The following is a 14,626-nucleotide window of genomic DNA, read 5'->3' as shown; positions in this document are numbered from 1 at the left end:
CTGTTCACAAGGCATGCTTGACACCCGGCCACGGTGGACACCTCATCACCACACACTGCCAGTGAGCAGAGCCAGCACCCCGGAGACCCCTCACCCAGGATCTGGGGCCTCAGGTGGCTAGAGGCTGGGCATAGCAAGGTCCCAGTGGAGGCAAGGGGCCGACGTGGTTTAAAACAAAAACAAGAATGCCAGGGCCATCCTCCCACCAGCCCACTACAGTCCATGAGACCCTGTCCCTGCTTGGCACAGTCTTTCTATCAAATCCAGAAGTAATAAAAAAAAAAAAAAAGAAAAAGAAAAAGACAGGCACCAGTTTCATTTTCAGAACCTCGTCTTTTGTGTGTGTGTCGTCATAAATAAATTTTGCCTGGATGGGATGTCCCAACCCGGTAAGAAGCCCCTGGTAGGACCTGAGCATCCACTGCAACTGGGCTGGCTCTAAGGAACAAGGACAAAGGCAGGGCAGGATAGCACTAGTGCCGAGGCAGGGCCTTGGGTCGTGGGCGGCCCCTCCATTTGCTAAAGGCTCTCTACCCCATCACATTCCGTGTGCCAGAAGCACACTTTGGGGCAGGAGATGGGCTTCTGGAGGTTTGGCGAATAACAACCCCCTGCTAAGTGGCCCTGGGGGTGCATCCTTGGATGCTCAGGCCTTTCCCTGCTCCCCACGTCTGGCCCACGGAGAAGGAGCAACAGATTGCCCCACGTTTTGGTGTCTTAAGCCTGGGGGATGCCCAACAGCCTCAGCAGAATGCTATACCATTCCCACCCATCTAACAATACATTATAGGTCATCTGTGGACTCGGAGAAAACATTTTCCACATTTTGCAGGCGAGGCCCCGATGGAACTTGAGCTTCTTATAATTACTAACCTCGTCACCGCCAACGCCATGCCAAACACAGCTCCCGGCTGGAGCGGTACGCCTTCAGCAGCTGTGCCCCCATTTCAGAGATCAGTCCTGAGCATCCCACCCCAGGTTTCACATCTGCTAAGCACCTCTGATAAAGTCATAAATAAAAATTCAAAACGAGGGGTGGGGTATGGGAGAGGGGTGTAATGGCCTAGCAAAACAGCTGGCCAGGTTAGTCTGCAATCCCCAAGCAAACTTTCAGCCTCCAGGCCAGCGTGGACCAGACCTTACTGAAATGCTCTTCTTTTTCCTCCGGGTTCTTCCCTGGGATCTGGGGAACGAGGCGGCCTGGGGAAGAGGGAGGCGTGAGGCCGGTTTGGGCTACTCAGGCCTCTGTCCACGTTCCCGGAAACACGGCCACCAAGTGCCAGCTCACAACTCCGGGGTGTTATGGAAACAGGCCCTCCCGCCCCAGTATATTGTGGTCAAAGCACCCAGCAAGGTTATCCAAACCACATCATAAGGTGGGGGAGAGTGGAGGGGAAATCACACCTGTGATGGGACCATATTAAAAAGCGGGCTTAATCCCCCACAGGTATGGGTTTCATTTTATCAGGATAAGTACACACAAGTACAAACACGCATTTTAAAACCCCAAATAGCTAGAATCAATGAACTAAAATAAAGTGAAAATAGCGCTGGCCTGCAGAGACTGCCTTGGCTTCTGAAACCCAACTTTAAAGAAATTAATTTCAGCATTACCTTAAAACCCTGTAATTACGGCAATCGCGCATTCCTTCACCCCTTTCTTGCTCCCCACAAACTGCCCAGGGCCTCGGCTGGGCCTGTGTGTGAGCCACCTATAAAGGGGGATTTATTACGCAAAGTTATGAGTTGTTTTTCGTTTTATGCCACCATAAACAACAGCTTCCACACAAGGGCCTTTCACTCAACCAGCCCCATGGCTGCCAATGCTTGACGAGGGCCCCCTAAATCAACTCTCCATAAATGCTGGACCAACAGAAAAAAATAAGCAGTGCTGGTTTAGGACGTGAATAAAAGATTTCAATTTTTCAAGAAAGGACTGTAGCTCCCAAATAACCTTTCCAAACACATCTAACCTGAAAACACATTTTCTCTTTCCCTTCTGTTTAAGATGCCTGCTAACGTTATTTTATGTGTTCAGCAAAATTCTCTCTGGCAAAAGGCCGGCACACCTGAGATTAGAAGCTGTATTTCACAAATTCCAAGTTCCAGAATGTTAATGACGGCCGTGGAGTTGTTGCATGCTGGTGCGGCTTCATGTTCAAGAGCAATCTCCTTCTCGCCCCTCGACTGTGGAAGGCCTGCCCTACAGAAGGGCTCTTCTGAGAGATCTCTTCATTAATATTTAAATATTCACTAAGTAGTGAAAGTGAGAAATGCACTTACCGTACTCAGGAGTCGCCTTTAACCCGATGGTGACCCGTGGCGCGCAGGTCGGCGGCCGTGCCCTTGCCAGAGGAACGCGCCGGGACGCAGCCAACGCTGCGATATCGTGCCTGCGGCCGCCCAGGCCCTTGGCCATCGGTCTGAGTCCTGGACTCCAAACGGTTCCCTCCCTATGCGCCGAAACGGCAGAGAGCAAATTGGTGCCTTCTCCCGCAACTCTTCTCAGGGCGGCTCGGCTCCGGGACGATACAGACGAAGTGCACGGCCAGGCCCCACTTCCCCGGTCCCGCACCGCGCCGCGGACCGCGCCGCTCCTCTTCTCCCGGCTCCGGCTTCCCTGTAGTGAGCCACTGGACCTCGCCGAAGAGTGGCCCGCAGGACCAGGTCGGCGCGTCCGCGACCAGCGACGCGAGGGACCTTTGTCCTGGACGAAAACGAAAGTGCGCCGGGCCGGGGGCGCCCACGCCCTGCCGCGGAGGTCCCGGCCGGCGCGCCCACGACTTTCTCCAAGTTCACGTGCATCCCGGGGCGGTTGGGCGAGTGCCACGGGCCCGAACTTGCAGCGCCCGGCCGTCGGGCGCGCTATGGGTTGCGAACAGGGTGGGGGCGGCTCGGTGGCGCGGCCCGGGGCACAATGGGAGCCAACGGGCCGGCACGGGGACAGCGCGGGCTCGGCCTCCGCGCTGCCGCTCGTCTGGCGCGGCCCGGGCGCCGAATGCGGCGGCAGCGGCGGCTTGGCACAGACGCGCCGCGCGCCCGGTGCATGCTAATGGCCGGCGGCCGCGCCATGAATTATTCAGCAGCGGCGCGGAGAGGGTGAGCGCGGCGCGGAGGGCGGCCCGGCCTGCGCGTCCCCCGCCGCTGCGAAGGCGCTGCGGCGACTTCCCAAACTTTCGCCGGTCGGCACCGAGGATGCTGCCCCCGCGGCTCCTCCGTCCCCGCCCGAGCGCGCCGGCCGCGCTTCCCCCGTTGCCGCCTATTTTATGTCTTTTGTCTCGGAGTTGGCACCTGTCCCAGAGAGCGCGTTTCCCTGCCCACCCCTTCGCCGCCGGATCGGGGCGGGGGAGGGGGTACGGGGGACCCGGAGAGGAGGGGACGGATGATGGGGGAAGCAAGGCCCCTACGGGCCCCGCAGTCCAGCGAGACCGCCCGGGGGTGACGGTCGTGCCCGCGTGCCGGGCGCCTCTGTTCCGCGGGGAGGGCAGGGTTTCGGCTGTGCCCGGAATACCAACGAGGCCTCCCAGGGCCCCCGGCCGTGCCCGCAGTGGGCGAGGACAGGGCGCGGCCCCTCCCCGACTCCCCCATTCGCCGCGCACCCTCCTCCCGGGGCCGGCGCGCGCGGGCGGGGCGGGCGGCGCGAGCAGCGGATTCGCCGCCCGGGCCCCGCGCCTCGCCCCGCAGCCCCGCGTGCGCGCCCCCGCAGGCACGCCGCCCCGGGCGCTCCCCGTCCGCGCGCCCCCGCCCCGCGGCCTCGCCCGCCTACCCGCGCCGGGCAGGGGCACGGCGCTGCGGGTACCCAGTAGCTTTTTGCTTCGCGCCCTGGGACCCGCGCGCTTGAGGGGGGCGGCAGGCACGAGCCCCAGCCCGGCCCACTCCGGCCGCCCTGGCACCGGGGCTGCTGCCGGAGCGTGTTCGGCGGCTGCGCTCCAAGGCTCCGGCTGCCATGATTGCGGGCAGCGGGGCGCGCGCGCGCACGCTCGGCCCGGGCTTGGGGACTCCGGGCAGATCGACGGTCTTTGGCCTGACCGTAGCCTCGGGTGCGCCGCGGACGGCGGTCAGGGTCGCCGGGCTCGTCCCTGTGGGGGGCCAGTGCGCGCTGTGGAGCTGTAGACAAGGCTCCGGCACAGAGCTTGGGGGTCGTCGGTGGCAGGGAGGTTCCCCAGGGGCAGAGTGCGTGCCAAGGCGACCCCGCGGCGGCTTCCCGGACACCGCGGGCCGGGCGGAGCAAAGGGCGCAGTGCCCCGTGGGGTAGGGGGCGGGGTGCATGGGATCCGGTGAAGTGGAGGGGCAGCGCACTGTGCCCAGAGATAGAGTGTGCAAGGTGCTTTGTGGAGGGGGTCCTCCCGGTGCCCTGGGAGGCGTGGGATGGGCGGGAGTACAGTGCCCAGAGCCGCTGCCCAGTTCTGAGCTCGCTCTCTTCCTTCCCCGCAGAAACAACTTCCTGCTCTCTGGGCCCAGGGCACAGGCGCTGCGGGGAGACGGTCTAGGCCGCAGCTTTGCCATCTCGGAGCCTGACGACTACACTGCTGTCCCCGGGGCCCCGCGGTTCCTTTCCGCACCCAACCCGGGGGTCGCAATAGGCCAGGCTCCAGGGTCCGGACACCGGTTAGAATGCCAAGGAGGCTGCAGCAGCTTTTCCTGCCGGCTCCGCAGGGGCGCCTGAGTGGTTTCCCCGCAGAGGAGCCTGCCTGGGCCTCTGGCTGTAGAGGACACTGACACGGGGTCACTATGCCCAGACCCCATCGCCCTGCTGGGGCATGCCCTCGCTCACAACCAGATGGGCCTGGTGTCCCCAGACGCCCGCGACGGGTGCCCGAGTGAAAGGAGGCCTCCTGGGCCCCATCCCAATGTCTCTCTGTGCCTGTCTCCCCCCACCCCCCCAGCTGGCCTTGGCATTCTAACCAGTGTCCCTTGACGTCATATCTCGCCATTTCTGTCAACCAATTGAAATTTGCCCGTTGTCATAAAAATATATATACTTTTTATGCCATTGGTAAATTCAAAAGTTCCTCGTGTGCCCTGCTTCCCAGGAAACTCCATTCCACATTGATTGGGCTGCCCAGGAATGGGGGGCTGGCCACATGGGGCAAAGCTGGGCTGGGGCAGCTGGAGCAGCTCTGCCAGGGCATCTGCTGCCTAGACCCTCGTGACCTTGGCCTTGAATTGTGTTGGACACACACACACCAGTGCTACCACTCTATGATATACACAGTTTTGGGCGGAGGGAGAGAAAAAACCCAGGCTATATTAAGAAATCTTCCAAAATTGCTTCCCTGGGTGTTAGAATCTCACTGTAGCTTCTTCTTTCTAGGGATATCATTTTTTTCCTAAGAAAATTCAGCTTTAGAAAATGAAATAGAAATGTTTTCGAGTTAATCTCTTGAAATCCCCACCAACTTTCACTTTGCATAGCTCCTGACAAACAGTAGAGACACCCCAAGCAGGGTTAATTTTGCAATGAGCTGGGTTTCCCTCTCCCTGAGGAAGGTCCAGGGTGGCTCTCTCAGCTTCAAGGACTAGGGGTCCAGAGCTGACAGCCCAGGAATTCTGTGATCCTTCCTCAGAAAAGGACGGCTCTCAGCAGCCTGAGACTTGAGAATGCCATATCTACGTTCTACTCACAACAGTGGGGAAAGACAGTCTCTCTTGTCTAGCCCAGTTCTTTATCATTTTCTTCACTATTCCGTTCCCTGGCCCCGATTAGGACGCGTGGAGTAAGAACACATTCCTGTGAGATGAGTATGTCAGAGCGATCCGAAAGCCACATATCCCTCTATCACCCGCTCCTGCTCCAGCCATACCAAGGAAGAACCCAGCCACTAACTGCCGTTATAAAGTCCCCCTGTCCCCTAACTTGACTGTATGGTTCAACTACTTTAAAAAATAGATTAAAGATATTTTGTGGTTTAGCAACTTTGAGGACTTCTGAACAACGAAAATGCTTTAGAGACTGGGCTGAATGCAGAGATCTAAACATTGTAGGTACCTGGCCCTTTTAATAGCAAATCTTGTTTTTCCAAAATAATGAGCAAGCTGGGTAATGACCGAACGGAGAGTTTGACAATAAATATATGGTTCCTATTCTCACATAAAACCGTTTCCAAGTGCAGACTAGAGATGCTGCATCCCTTAGCGATCATGTTCTCACACACACATTCTGCATCCAACAACCACACTGTAATCTATGTATAATCACTTTCCTCAACACTAGAAATATTATAACTCGTGATATATGTTTTGTGATTAAATGGGTGGATTAAAACATTGAATTTAAAAAGCCACAAAGCAAAAGAGATTACCTCCCATTATGCTACTTACAACTTTTGTTCCATTGGTACAAATACAAATTTGACAACTGTATCATTACTGAAGTCTACGACTAAGTGCCAGGATATTAGCTTTCTAATTTTCACCTGAAATCATTGTATAATCATACCGTTTGCTAACCTTTTTATTAGCTGATTTTTTTTTCTTGCTCTCACACACAGTCATAAGTTAATTTAATGCCCTTTTCCTCCTCCCAATTTTTATTTGGTAAAACAAGAAATTGGGTGAGTCAGAGCAATAGTTGAGAACACATACTCTTTTTTTTCAAAATCCCCTCTCGACTTGGCAGGGATTTACATATAATTTGGTTGCAAATTCAGAAATCAAATTCTGCTTTATTCAAGGAAAATAATAGCACTCAGGTAATGCCATTGGATGTTATTCAGGTTGGTTTTTTAAAAGTCTTTTCCTAATTCGCGATCATATTATTCAAAGTAAATGATATAAAAAGGTGTGCTCAGATTATTAAAATGGAAACCGGGAAAATGTACTTTGCTGAGCGCTGTGATGGATATGTTTCCTGGAGAAAGACTTGGTCTGTGCCTGTGGGCCACATGGAGCTTGAGGTCAGATGTTTGAAAAATAAGTCACACGAAGGCTCTCGCTATACCAGGATGTTTATAGTATCAGCCTCATACAGTTATTTTTTCCTGATTTCTCCCAAGATCTGCCTAATGGGAATGCAGCCGGCGACTTCCTGCTCTGCCGCTGGGCCGTGTGTCCCGGCTCAGCCTTTGGCCATCCAGCCTCAGAAGGCCCGGGGCACTTCAGTTTAGTTTCCCTTTTCTCAACATATCAACATTCAATAGTTTAAAATTTTCTGTGCCCAAGGCATTCCTAGGACTTAGTAAACAGATGCATTTACTCTAATTCAAGCAAGTAGGATGAGTGTGATTGAAAACTTACATTTTCACTTGGCTTTTGGACGTTCAACTTGTACACCCAAGATTAATGCTGTTTGTAAAGCTGGCCCAATAAACTTGAGGCTGGGAGTTTGCCGCGGCCTCTGGGGAAGGTGCCATTTCTTCAGTCATCCCCATATATCGTTTTGAGGAGCAGCTAAGCAGCTCTGGGTACTGTGTATTAAAGGCAAACCAGGCTTATGAATTTTTGTGCTTTCGCCTGGTGTCTCCAAGTAGTTTGCAGGTCTGGATTCCACTTTGATAGGCCTATTTTGTAATAACTTGTACTACTTTATGAAGTGTTTATTTTTACTATTATTTACGCCCAAGCCTTGTTAGCATCTATTTACCTTGGGTAAGCCTTTTTTTTTTTTTTCTCCTTGTGGAGATACTTGATGAAGAGGCGAGGGGAAAGAAGCCTGCGAGTTCGATGGAAGTAAAACAGTGAACAGAGTAAAACAGAGTTTACGGGGTCTCAGGAAACGTGAGCAAGCGTCCTTAGAAAGGATTCTTTCCTTCCAAGCATAATGAAGCATTTTTCAAGATTTTTTTGCTTTAGTTCACTCAGTTTTATGTCAAACTTGGCATTAGTTAACTAGCAACAGAAACGAAACCCTGGCCGTGCGACAAACATGTTTGAGGAATAAAAAGCACAGGGCAGGACATTGCATGAGCAGCTCCCCCACACACACCCCAATAAAATCCAGCATGCTGGCAGACCATTTCTACATCTTCTTTTTTAAAAAACATGAAGAGCAGGTTCAGTGTGCCTGCAGCTGTCAGTGACCAGCAGTATGCTGGGCTCTCTCCTGACTGATGGGTGGCCGTCCCACACCCATGCCATCACTGTCTGTGTAGAAACCTTCGGGGAGCGGCTGTTTTATCATCTTGAACACACCTGGGAAGTCCACACATTCACTTTTCAAGATGTGTTAGCTGGATATGTGGATTTAAAAAAGGCTAACAACCCTGAAAGCACTCTTAAGGAGTTACTGTTTTTCAAATAAAAGAACATAAAACAACTAGGAGTTGACAATAAATATGTGTCGAATCATCTAGATAAATGTGTGAATATACTGTATATGATATATATATATACCAGTATGAAATTTTTTCCCTTACAGATGAGGAATGACAATTAATATTTTGCATTCCAAAGTAGTAACATCACAAATCAGAAAATATGAATTAAGGACGACAGGCTAATATCCTCGGTTATATATGTATATATCAAATGCCAGAGTTATATTCTTAGCTTCATATAAGGAATGACAAAAAGCCCAATGCAGGGCAAATTTTTTTTTAAATCAAAATTACATTTCAAAGAGAAGGGGTACTGAATTTATTTTCATCTCTCAATTGTGCAATTTCTAAAATAGTCATCATAAATTGAGAAATTAAAATTTTTCTAAAAAATTTATTGTGCTACTTATAGCAAAATTTTATGAGCAATTAAAGATATATTAGAGTTTAGAGTTTAACAGTTTCTGGTAGAAGGAGGTATACCGATTTCCACGAAAATGAAAGGACGTCAGAAAATTTGAAAAGAATTTCACTCCCCAAATGTCCAAGGAATGCCTTCCTTGCACAGTTGAAAAGCCTCAATTTATTTGAAGTATTTTTGCATCTTATTAATCCTTTACAGTGGTCTGAAATAGTCATTATTTTAATGATCACATATGTTTTTTGAATCACACCTAAGGAGAATTTAACTATTAAAAATTTAAAGCAATTTTAAACTTTAAAAACTGTCAAATGGTTGTTTTCTTTAATTTTAAATAATGCCGAAATGCTCATGAAAGTCAGCTGAATTTTTTTTCTGCCCCACACAGATGAAATGAGAATTTTAGTACCATTTCTTAGCCATATAGTTCTTCAGTGAGCTAGGTAAATTATGAGCCCTCTAGAATAAAGAAAGGAAATAAACCCTAATTTAGAACTCAATGCTTCATTGTTAAATTGCAAGGGACAAGAACTTTTTTAGAAATCAAGGCTTCACGGATCACTTCTTTGAAATGAACAACAACTAACATAATATTGTATGTCAACTGTAACTGAAAAATAAAAAAATAAAATGATTGCAACAAAACCTAAACTGCCTACAAGTGGACACATGAAGAATGAGGGATGGGGGGGGTGTCAATTACAATAAGTTGTTTGAAATTTGACCACACTGGTCTTATTTACTGAAATACTCTCATGTTATTTTTTTTTTAAATCTAATATGATTTCACACAACACAGGTGAGTAATTTGCTTTATATATAATGAAAGTTTCGTTTTCCTGACTCTGTCTAAATATCGCAGCTTTTCCAGTTAACAGAAAGACAAGGTTAAGGTCAGATTTTTCATAAATGCCCTTCCTACAATTGGTGAGGAAATGTCTTAACTAAATTTTTCACCGCAAGACCAGGTATTATTGAATGGCTGCAAAGAAAAATACTGAAAAAAGAAAGCCAATGCTTTTGTTCTGTTTTGTTTCTTGCTATTTATAGAACAACTTTTGGTGTAATTTCTAATTTTTAAAGTTCTTTTTTTTTTTAACCAAAATAAGGTGGTAATGTAAACAAACAATCTGATAAGGGGGTATAATATTAACTTTCAAAAGAAGAGTCTATATAATTTTTACATGATGAACACAAATTTTAAAAATGTATTTCAAAAATGACAAGAGACACGAACATGCTTTTTCTCTCCTGTGCTTGATTTTCGAGAATGCTCACAGGCAGGAATTTTAGCTATCATTAAGGGTTTCTGCTTCTGCTAATATCTATTAACCAGTTTTTCAACTCTGTATTCTAAATATGCTACAAAACCCTGCTTCCAGAGTGGGCCTTTCCCGGTCTCCTTGTCTAGAAGGCCGCGGACACAAGCAGTGCCGCCTCTTTCCCTCACTCTCACAAATTCTCCGCAATTGGCAGTCTCTCACACGTAGGACGCCGGAAATTTCTAGGAGGACTCCAAGGCTCACTGGGAAACTTCTCGCGCTGGGGAAAAAAAACTCAGCGCACACCTGGATCTACAGATTCGGAAAAATTAACCAGCTGTAGCCAAAAACCAAAACACTCAACCTCCCAAACACAGTCTGCAAGAAACACAGAGTTCTTTGACGTGACAAGAAGACTTATAAATAAAATAGCTCCAAGGCAGACAGGCTGAATGAGCCTTTTAAGACAGCCTGTTGGTGCCTCAAACTTTAGTATTAGAACATTACATGTTAACAACACAATAATATCCTGGGATGTGCGTGCGTGTGCGCACGTGTGCATGCACACACATATGTATGTGTGTGCATATGTGCATATGTATGTGTGTACGTGTGTGTGCATGTGTGTGTGTGTAGAAATATACGTTTTGCTGCCCTTCCAGCGTAAGGCTAACTTAAGGTCCTGGTGGAGAGCCCTGAGTCCAGGTAAAGGGCAGGGCCTACCTGTGTTCTCCTTGGGTCACAACCTTTTTCATTACACACATGCAAACACTCAAAGCCAGTGAAAACATAAGCTGCTGAAGATAACAAGGACTGATCTCAGACAGAGAAAACTTTTCCCTACAATACAAAATTGTTTTGCGAGTGGCCAACCAAGCTGACTGACCTCATTCACTATCATTAGGACAAAAGCAGCCAGGCTGGCGTTGGTGAGTGAGGCGAGGGGTTGGGGGTGAGGGTGGCTGAGGGTGGATCCCTTGGGAGGGGAGATCAAATTGTATGGACTGGGCTGGGGTTTGGGTCCCACAGACCCTGACCCAAGCCAAGCTGGGCCCACTGTGGACAGTCCGGCCTTGGACCCTGCACTCTCAGGCAGGTGTACATGCAGGAGGAGGAAGATTTCTAAACCATGAAATCCAATCCCTCAAATTGGAGGTTATCTTGTCAATTTCCAAGGCCTTGATGGAATGGGGATGCCCTTTATCTTGCCCAATTTCTCACCAGGCTAGCCCACACCTTTCTTACAGCCACTGCAGAGGGTTTCGATACAGTCCAAGCCAACAAAATCCCTCACGTTTAGTAAGTGCCAGGTACCACGTGAGCTGCTAACTTCTTAGTCATAAAACAGCCTCATAGTGGAGAGTTTTTCCAAAAGTAATAAGGATAGCAAGTGCTTCTCCCTGCCCCCACCTCACGTGATCCTGAGAGGAAGACTGAACGAGGACTGTCATACCTTCTTAACGACCAGGGAAACTGAGGCCCAAGTGGGTGGAGCAGTGACTTGGTCGCTATCACACAGACCTGGGACCCCCAAACACTCCATGTACACGTGCCTCTTTATTTTTGCTTTGTTCTTTTTTGAAGGAAAACATCACTACAGACTTCTTCACACTCATGCACACATAAGCTTATTTGATAGGTAAGAACAGTTCCCAGGAAAAACAGAGCCCCATTGAAATCTGGGTCCCAGAACGGGCTGAAGCTGGCCAGCTCTGGTGACCCCCCCCCCGCCCCTGCAGCTGGCTTCGGTCATCTGAGGCGGCCACCCTCCCCTGCCAGGTGCATCCTGATCACCCCCTCAAAACTGGGCTGGAAAGAATTGACCTCCGGTGTGAAATCGCAGACACGAGCTCCCCGCTGGGCCTGCCAGAGTCCTCCTAACAAAGCTGCCTGGCCTGAGCGGAGGGGTCACACGCCCTCTGTCCGCTGCTCTTTCTGCAGGGGTGCCAACACCCTGCAACCAGGGGCTCCCTGGCCAAGCAGCCAGGGTGGCTCGGGGCCCCACCTGCTTGTGGCCCTATGTGAACCTGGCAGGCCCCTACCCTTGGTCTCAATGTGAAAGACCAAGCAGGTGACCAGAATGGCCTGGGAAAATCTCAGTCTCTCATTAGCATGCTCCCTGAGGAGAGGCACACTGTGGCAGTTCTCTCCTGGAAGGGTGGCCAGGGTTCCGGGCCTGGACATCAGCATTCTGCAGGGACAAATGTATGCCAAACAGATGGAGTTATTGCTTCTCAGAAAAAGGAAGAGCAGGTGGGTGCTGCGGCTGTGGGGGGAAGGATATGAGGAAGGGAAAGAGAAAGAGGGGACTGGGTTATTTGGGCAATAGTTCTACAGAAGGTGATAACAGCAGGGCATGGACCCACGGGCCTGCCTTTCCAGCAGAGGTCTGCACCACACCTAGAAATCTACCAAGAAGCACCTGCCTCCCTCCATGGTATGCACAGGACCCCCACCCCAGCTCCATCCTCACAACAGCAAGGCATGGCCCCCCAACTCCAGAACACGATGTCTTCCCAAAGACAAATTCCACATCAAAATACTCCACCCCACAAACATGAGCTCAGAAACAAAATTAACATTTTTAAAAGTCTCCCTGGCAAAGCCAGGTGAACAAAACTATGAAATCAACGAAGAGCGGGCCAGAGGCCTTGCCTGCCTTGGCCAAAAACGAGAAGCCACTCTGTTCATCCTCCAAGGCCAAGGTTTCCTGGACTCCTTTCTCTTGCTTCCATTTTGAAGCTAGTTACAAGAGAAAGTGCTTTTTATTTTTTAAAAAATTTTTTATTGGGGAACAGTGTGTTTTTTCAGGGTCCATCAGCTCCATGTCAAGTTGTTGTTTTCAATCTAGTTGTGGGGGGTGCAGCTCAGCTCCAAGTTAAGTCATTGTTTTTCAATCTGGTTGTGGAAGGCGCAGCTCATTGGCCCATGTGGGAATTGAACTGGCGACCTTGATGTTGTGCGCACTGTGCTCTAACCACTGACCCAACTGGCAGCCCCCAAGAAAGTGCTTTTTAAAAAATAAACAAAAACCCTTAAAAAAAATGTCACAAGGAGCTGTCTCGAAAGCTTATTGTAATAAAAATTATAACCTTGTCTAGCATTTGAGGAAATAACAAAGAACACAAGACACGGAATGGCCAACGTCTGAATTTAGTGTCAATTGCCCTCATCACACCTGGCATCGGGTGGCACCTAGAACTACCCTAGATTCTGGAAAGGCTGTGATTTGGAGGAAAGAGAAGAACAGAGGGAGAGAGCCCACTGCAGGAGAAGGGTCTGAGGGCTCCTGCTTTCTGTCACAGGGCGCCCTGGATTCTGCCCTCCCGGATCAGCTTTGTTTTCCCATCTGCAGTATTCCCTGCAGAAATAAAGAGCAGAGAAAGAAAAACAAGGCACAGTAAACCTCTTCTCTGCACCTCAGCGGGCTGGCTGAGGTCCTGAATGGCCCTGCAGAGAGGCGCCTCAAGCCGCACCCCTTGCCTAGGTCCTAGGTCAGCAGGCCAGGCGGGAGGCGGCCTGCTCTCCACACTTGGTAACAGGCACCCACGTGGCCACGGTGGCTTCCAGCGGTGTGTGGACCAGGAGCATCTACCACCAGGGTGCGAGGCTGCTGGGTAGGAGTTAGTCTCTTGCAGCCAGCCTGGGCGGGGCGGGGACACGACGGGGGTTCTGCAACAGCTCTGGAGGCAAGAGGCCTCACTGCGCCTCCTCCAGGCAGCCCCCAGGTTCATGGTGCAGCGCAGCGGTGGATGTCCTCAGGGCTGGGGCTGAGACAGGAGCCAGGGCGGTCCTGGTGGGCATCAGGCCTGGGATGTGCGTGGAGCCGGGACTGAAGTCTGAGTCTGCAGCCGGGTCCACGTGGGGCAGGGGTCGGGTATGCATCGGGGTAGGGCGGGGGCGGTCCGGGGTCCAAACCGAGGTCTGGAGTCCGAGTCTGGGGCGGGGGCTGCCTGGGAAGGTCTGAGACGGAAGCCGGGATCTGGTCTGCGTCAGGCAGAAATAGGGGTCCAAGCGGGGGGCCGAAGTCCGAATTCGAGTCCTGAGCTGAGCGGGGGTCCAGAGTTGGGATCTGAGTTCGTGTCCACGTCAGGGTCCCAGCCGCAGTCCGGGGTTGGGGCCCGACTCCAGGGTAAACCCTGGTTCTAGGTCCCGGTCCGGGGTCCTGGTCCATGTCCGGGGTCTGAGGTCCGGATCCAGAGTTCAAGTCTACGTCTGGGGACAAGCTAGGGTCCGGGGTTGGGGTCCGTGTCCAGGTCCGTGTCTGGGTCCGAACGCGGTTCCGGGTCCCGCTCCGACTCGGTGGCTGGGGCCGAACCGGGGTCCAGCGTCTGAGCCCGAGTCGGGTCCAGGGTCCGAGCCCGAGTCGGGTCCAGCGTCCGAGCCCGAGTCGGGTCCAGGTCCGAGCCCGAGTCGGGTCCAGCGTCTGAGCCCGAGTCCGGGTTCAGAATCCAGTCCGTGTCTGGGGTCGGGGCCCGAGTCCATGTCCAGGTCCGAGCCTCGGTTCGGGTTTGGGGTCCGGGTCCGAGCCCACGTCCGCGCGGAGGTTCAGGTCCAGGGTCTGCGTCCAAGTCTGCGCTGCCGTCCGCGCTTGGGGTCCGAGTCCAAGTCCGAGGCCAGGGCCAGGGCCAAGGCCGGGTCCGAGTCAGCATTGGCGGCGGCACGTGCCCCAATTAGCCGCGGGCGGC

At 51.5% G+C, this 14,626-nt stretch overlaps 1 long non-coding RNA gene across 1 annotated transcript in view; it reads right to left on the bottom strand.

The window, feature by feature from the left end:
• Positions 1–3,588, bottom strand: part of LOC109451199 (uncharacterized) — a 41,131-nt gene extending 37,543 nt beyond the window's left edge. Inside the window, exons 1-2 of the long non-coding RNA XR_012493774.1 lie at positions 3,322–3,588; positions 2,284–3,049 (exon numbers count right to left, since the gene is read on the bottom strand). This is a non-coding gene — a long non-coding RNA (uncharacterized LOC109451199). The remainder of the gene's footprint in view (positions 1–2,283; positions 3,050–3,321) is intronic.
• Positions 3,589–14,626: the final 11,038 nt, after the last annotated feature.

The sequence above is a fragment of the Rhinolophus sinicus genome, linkage group LG02 (assembly GCF_036562045.2).
Source record: "Rhinolophus sinicus isolate RSC01 linkage group LG02, ASM3656204v1, whole genome shotgun sequence".
In the NCBI taxonomy this organism is placed as follows: domain Eukaryota; kingdom Metazoa; phylum Chordata; class Mammalia; order Chiroptera; family Rhinolophidae; genus Rhinolophus; species Rhinolophus sinicus.
This window is presented reverse-complemented; position numbering and strand designations above follow the sequence as displayed.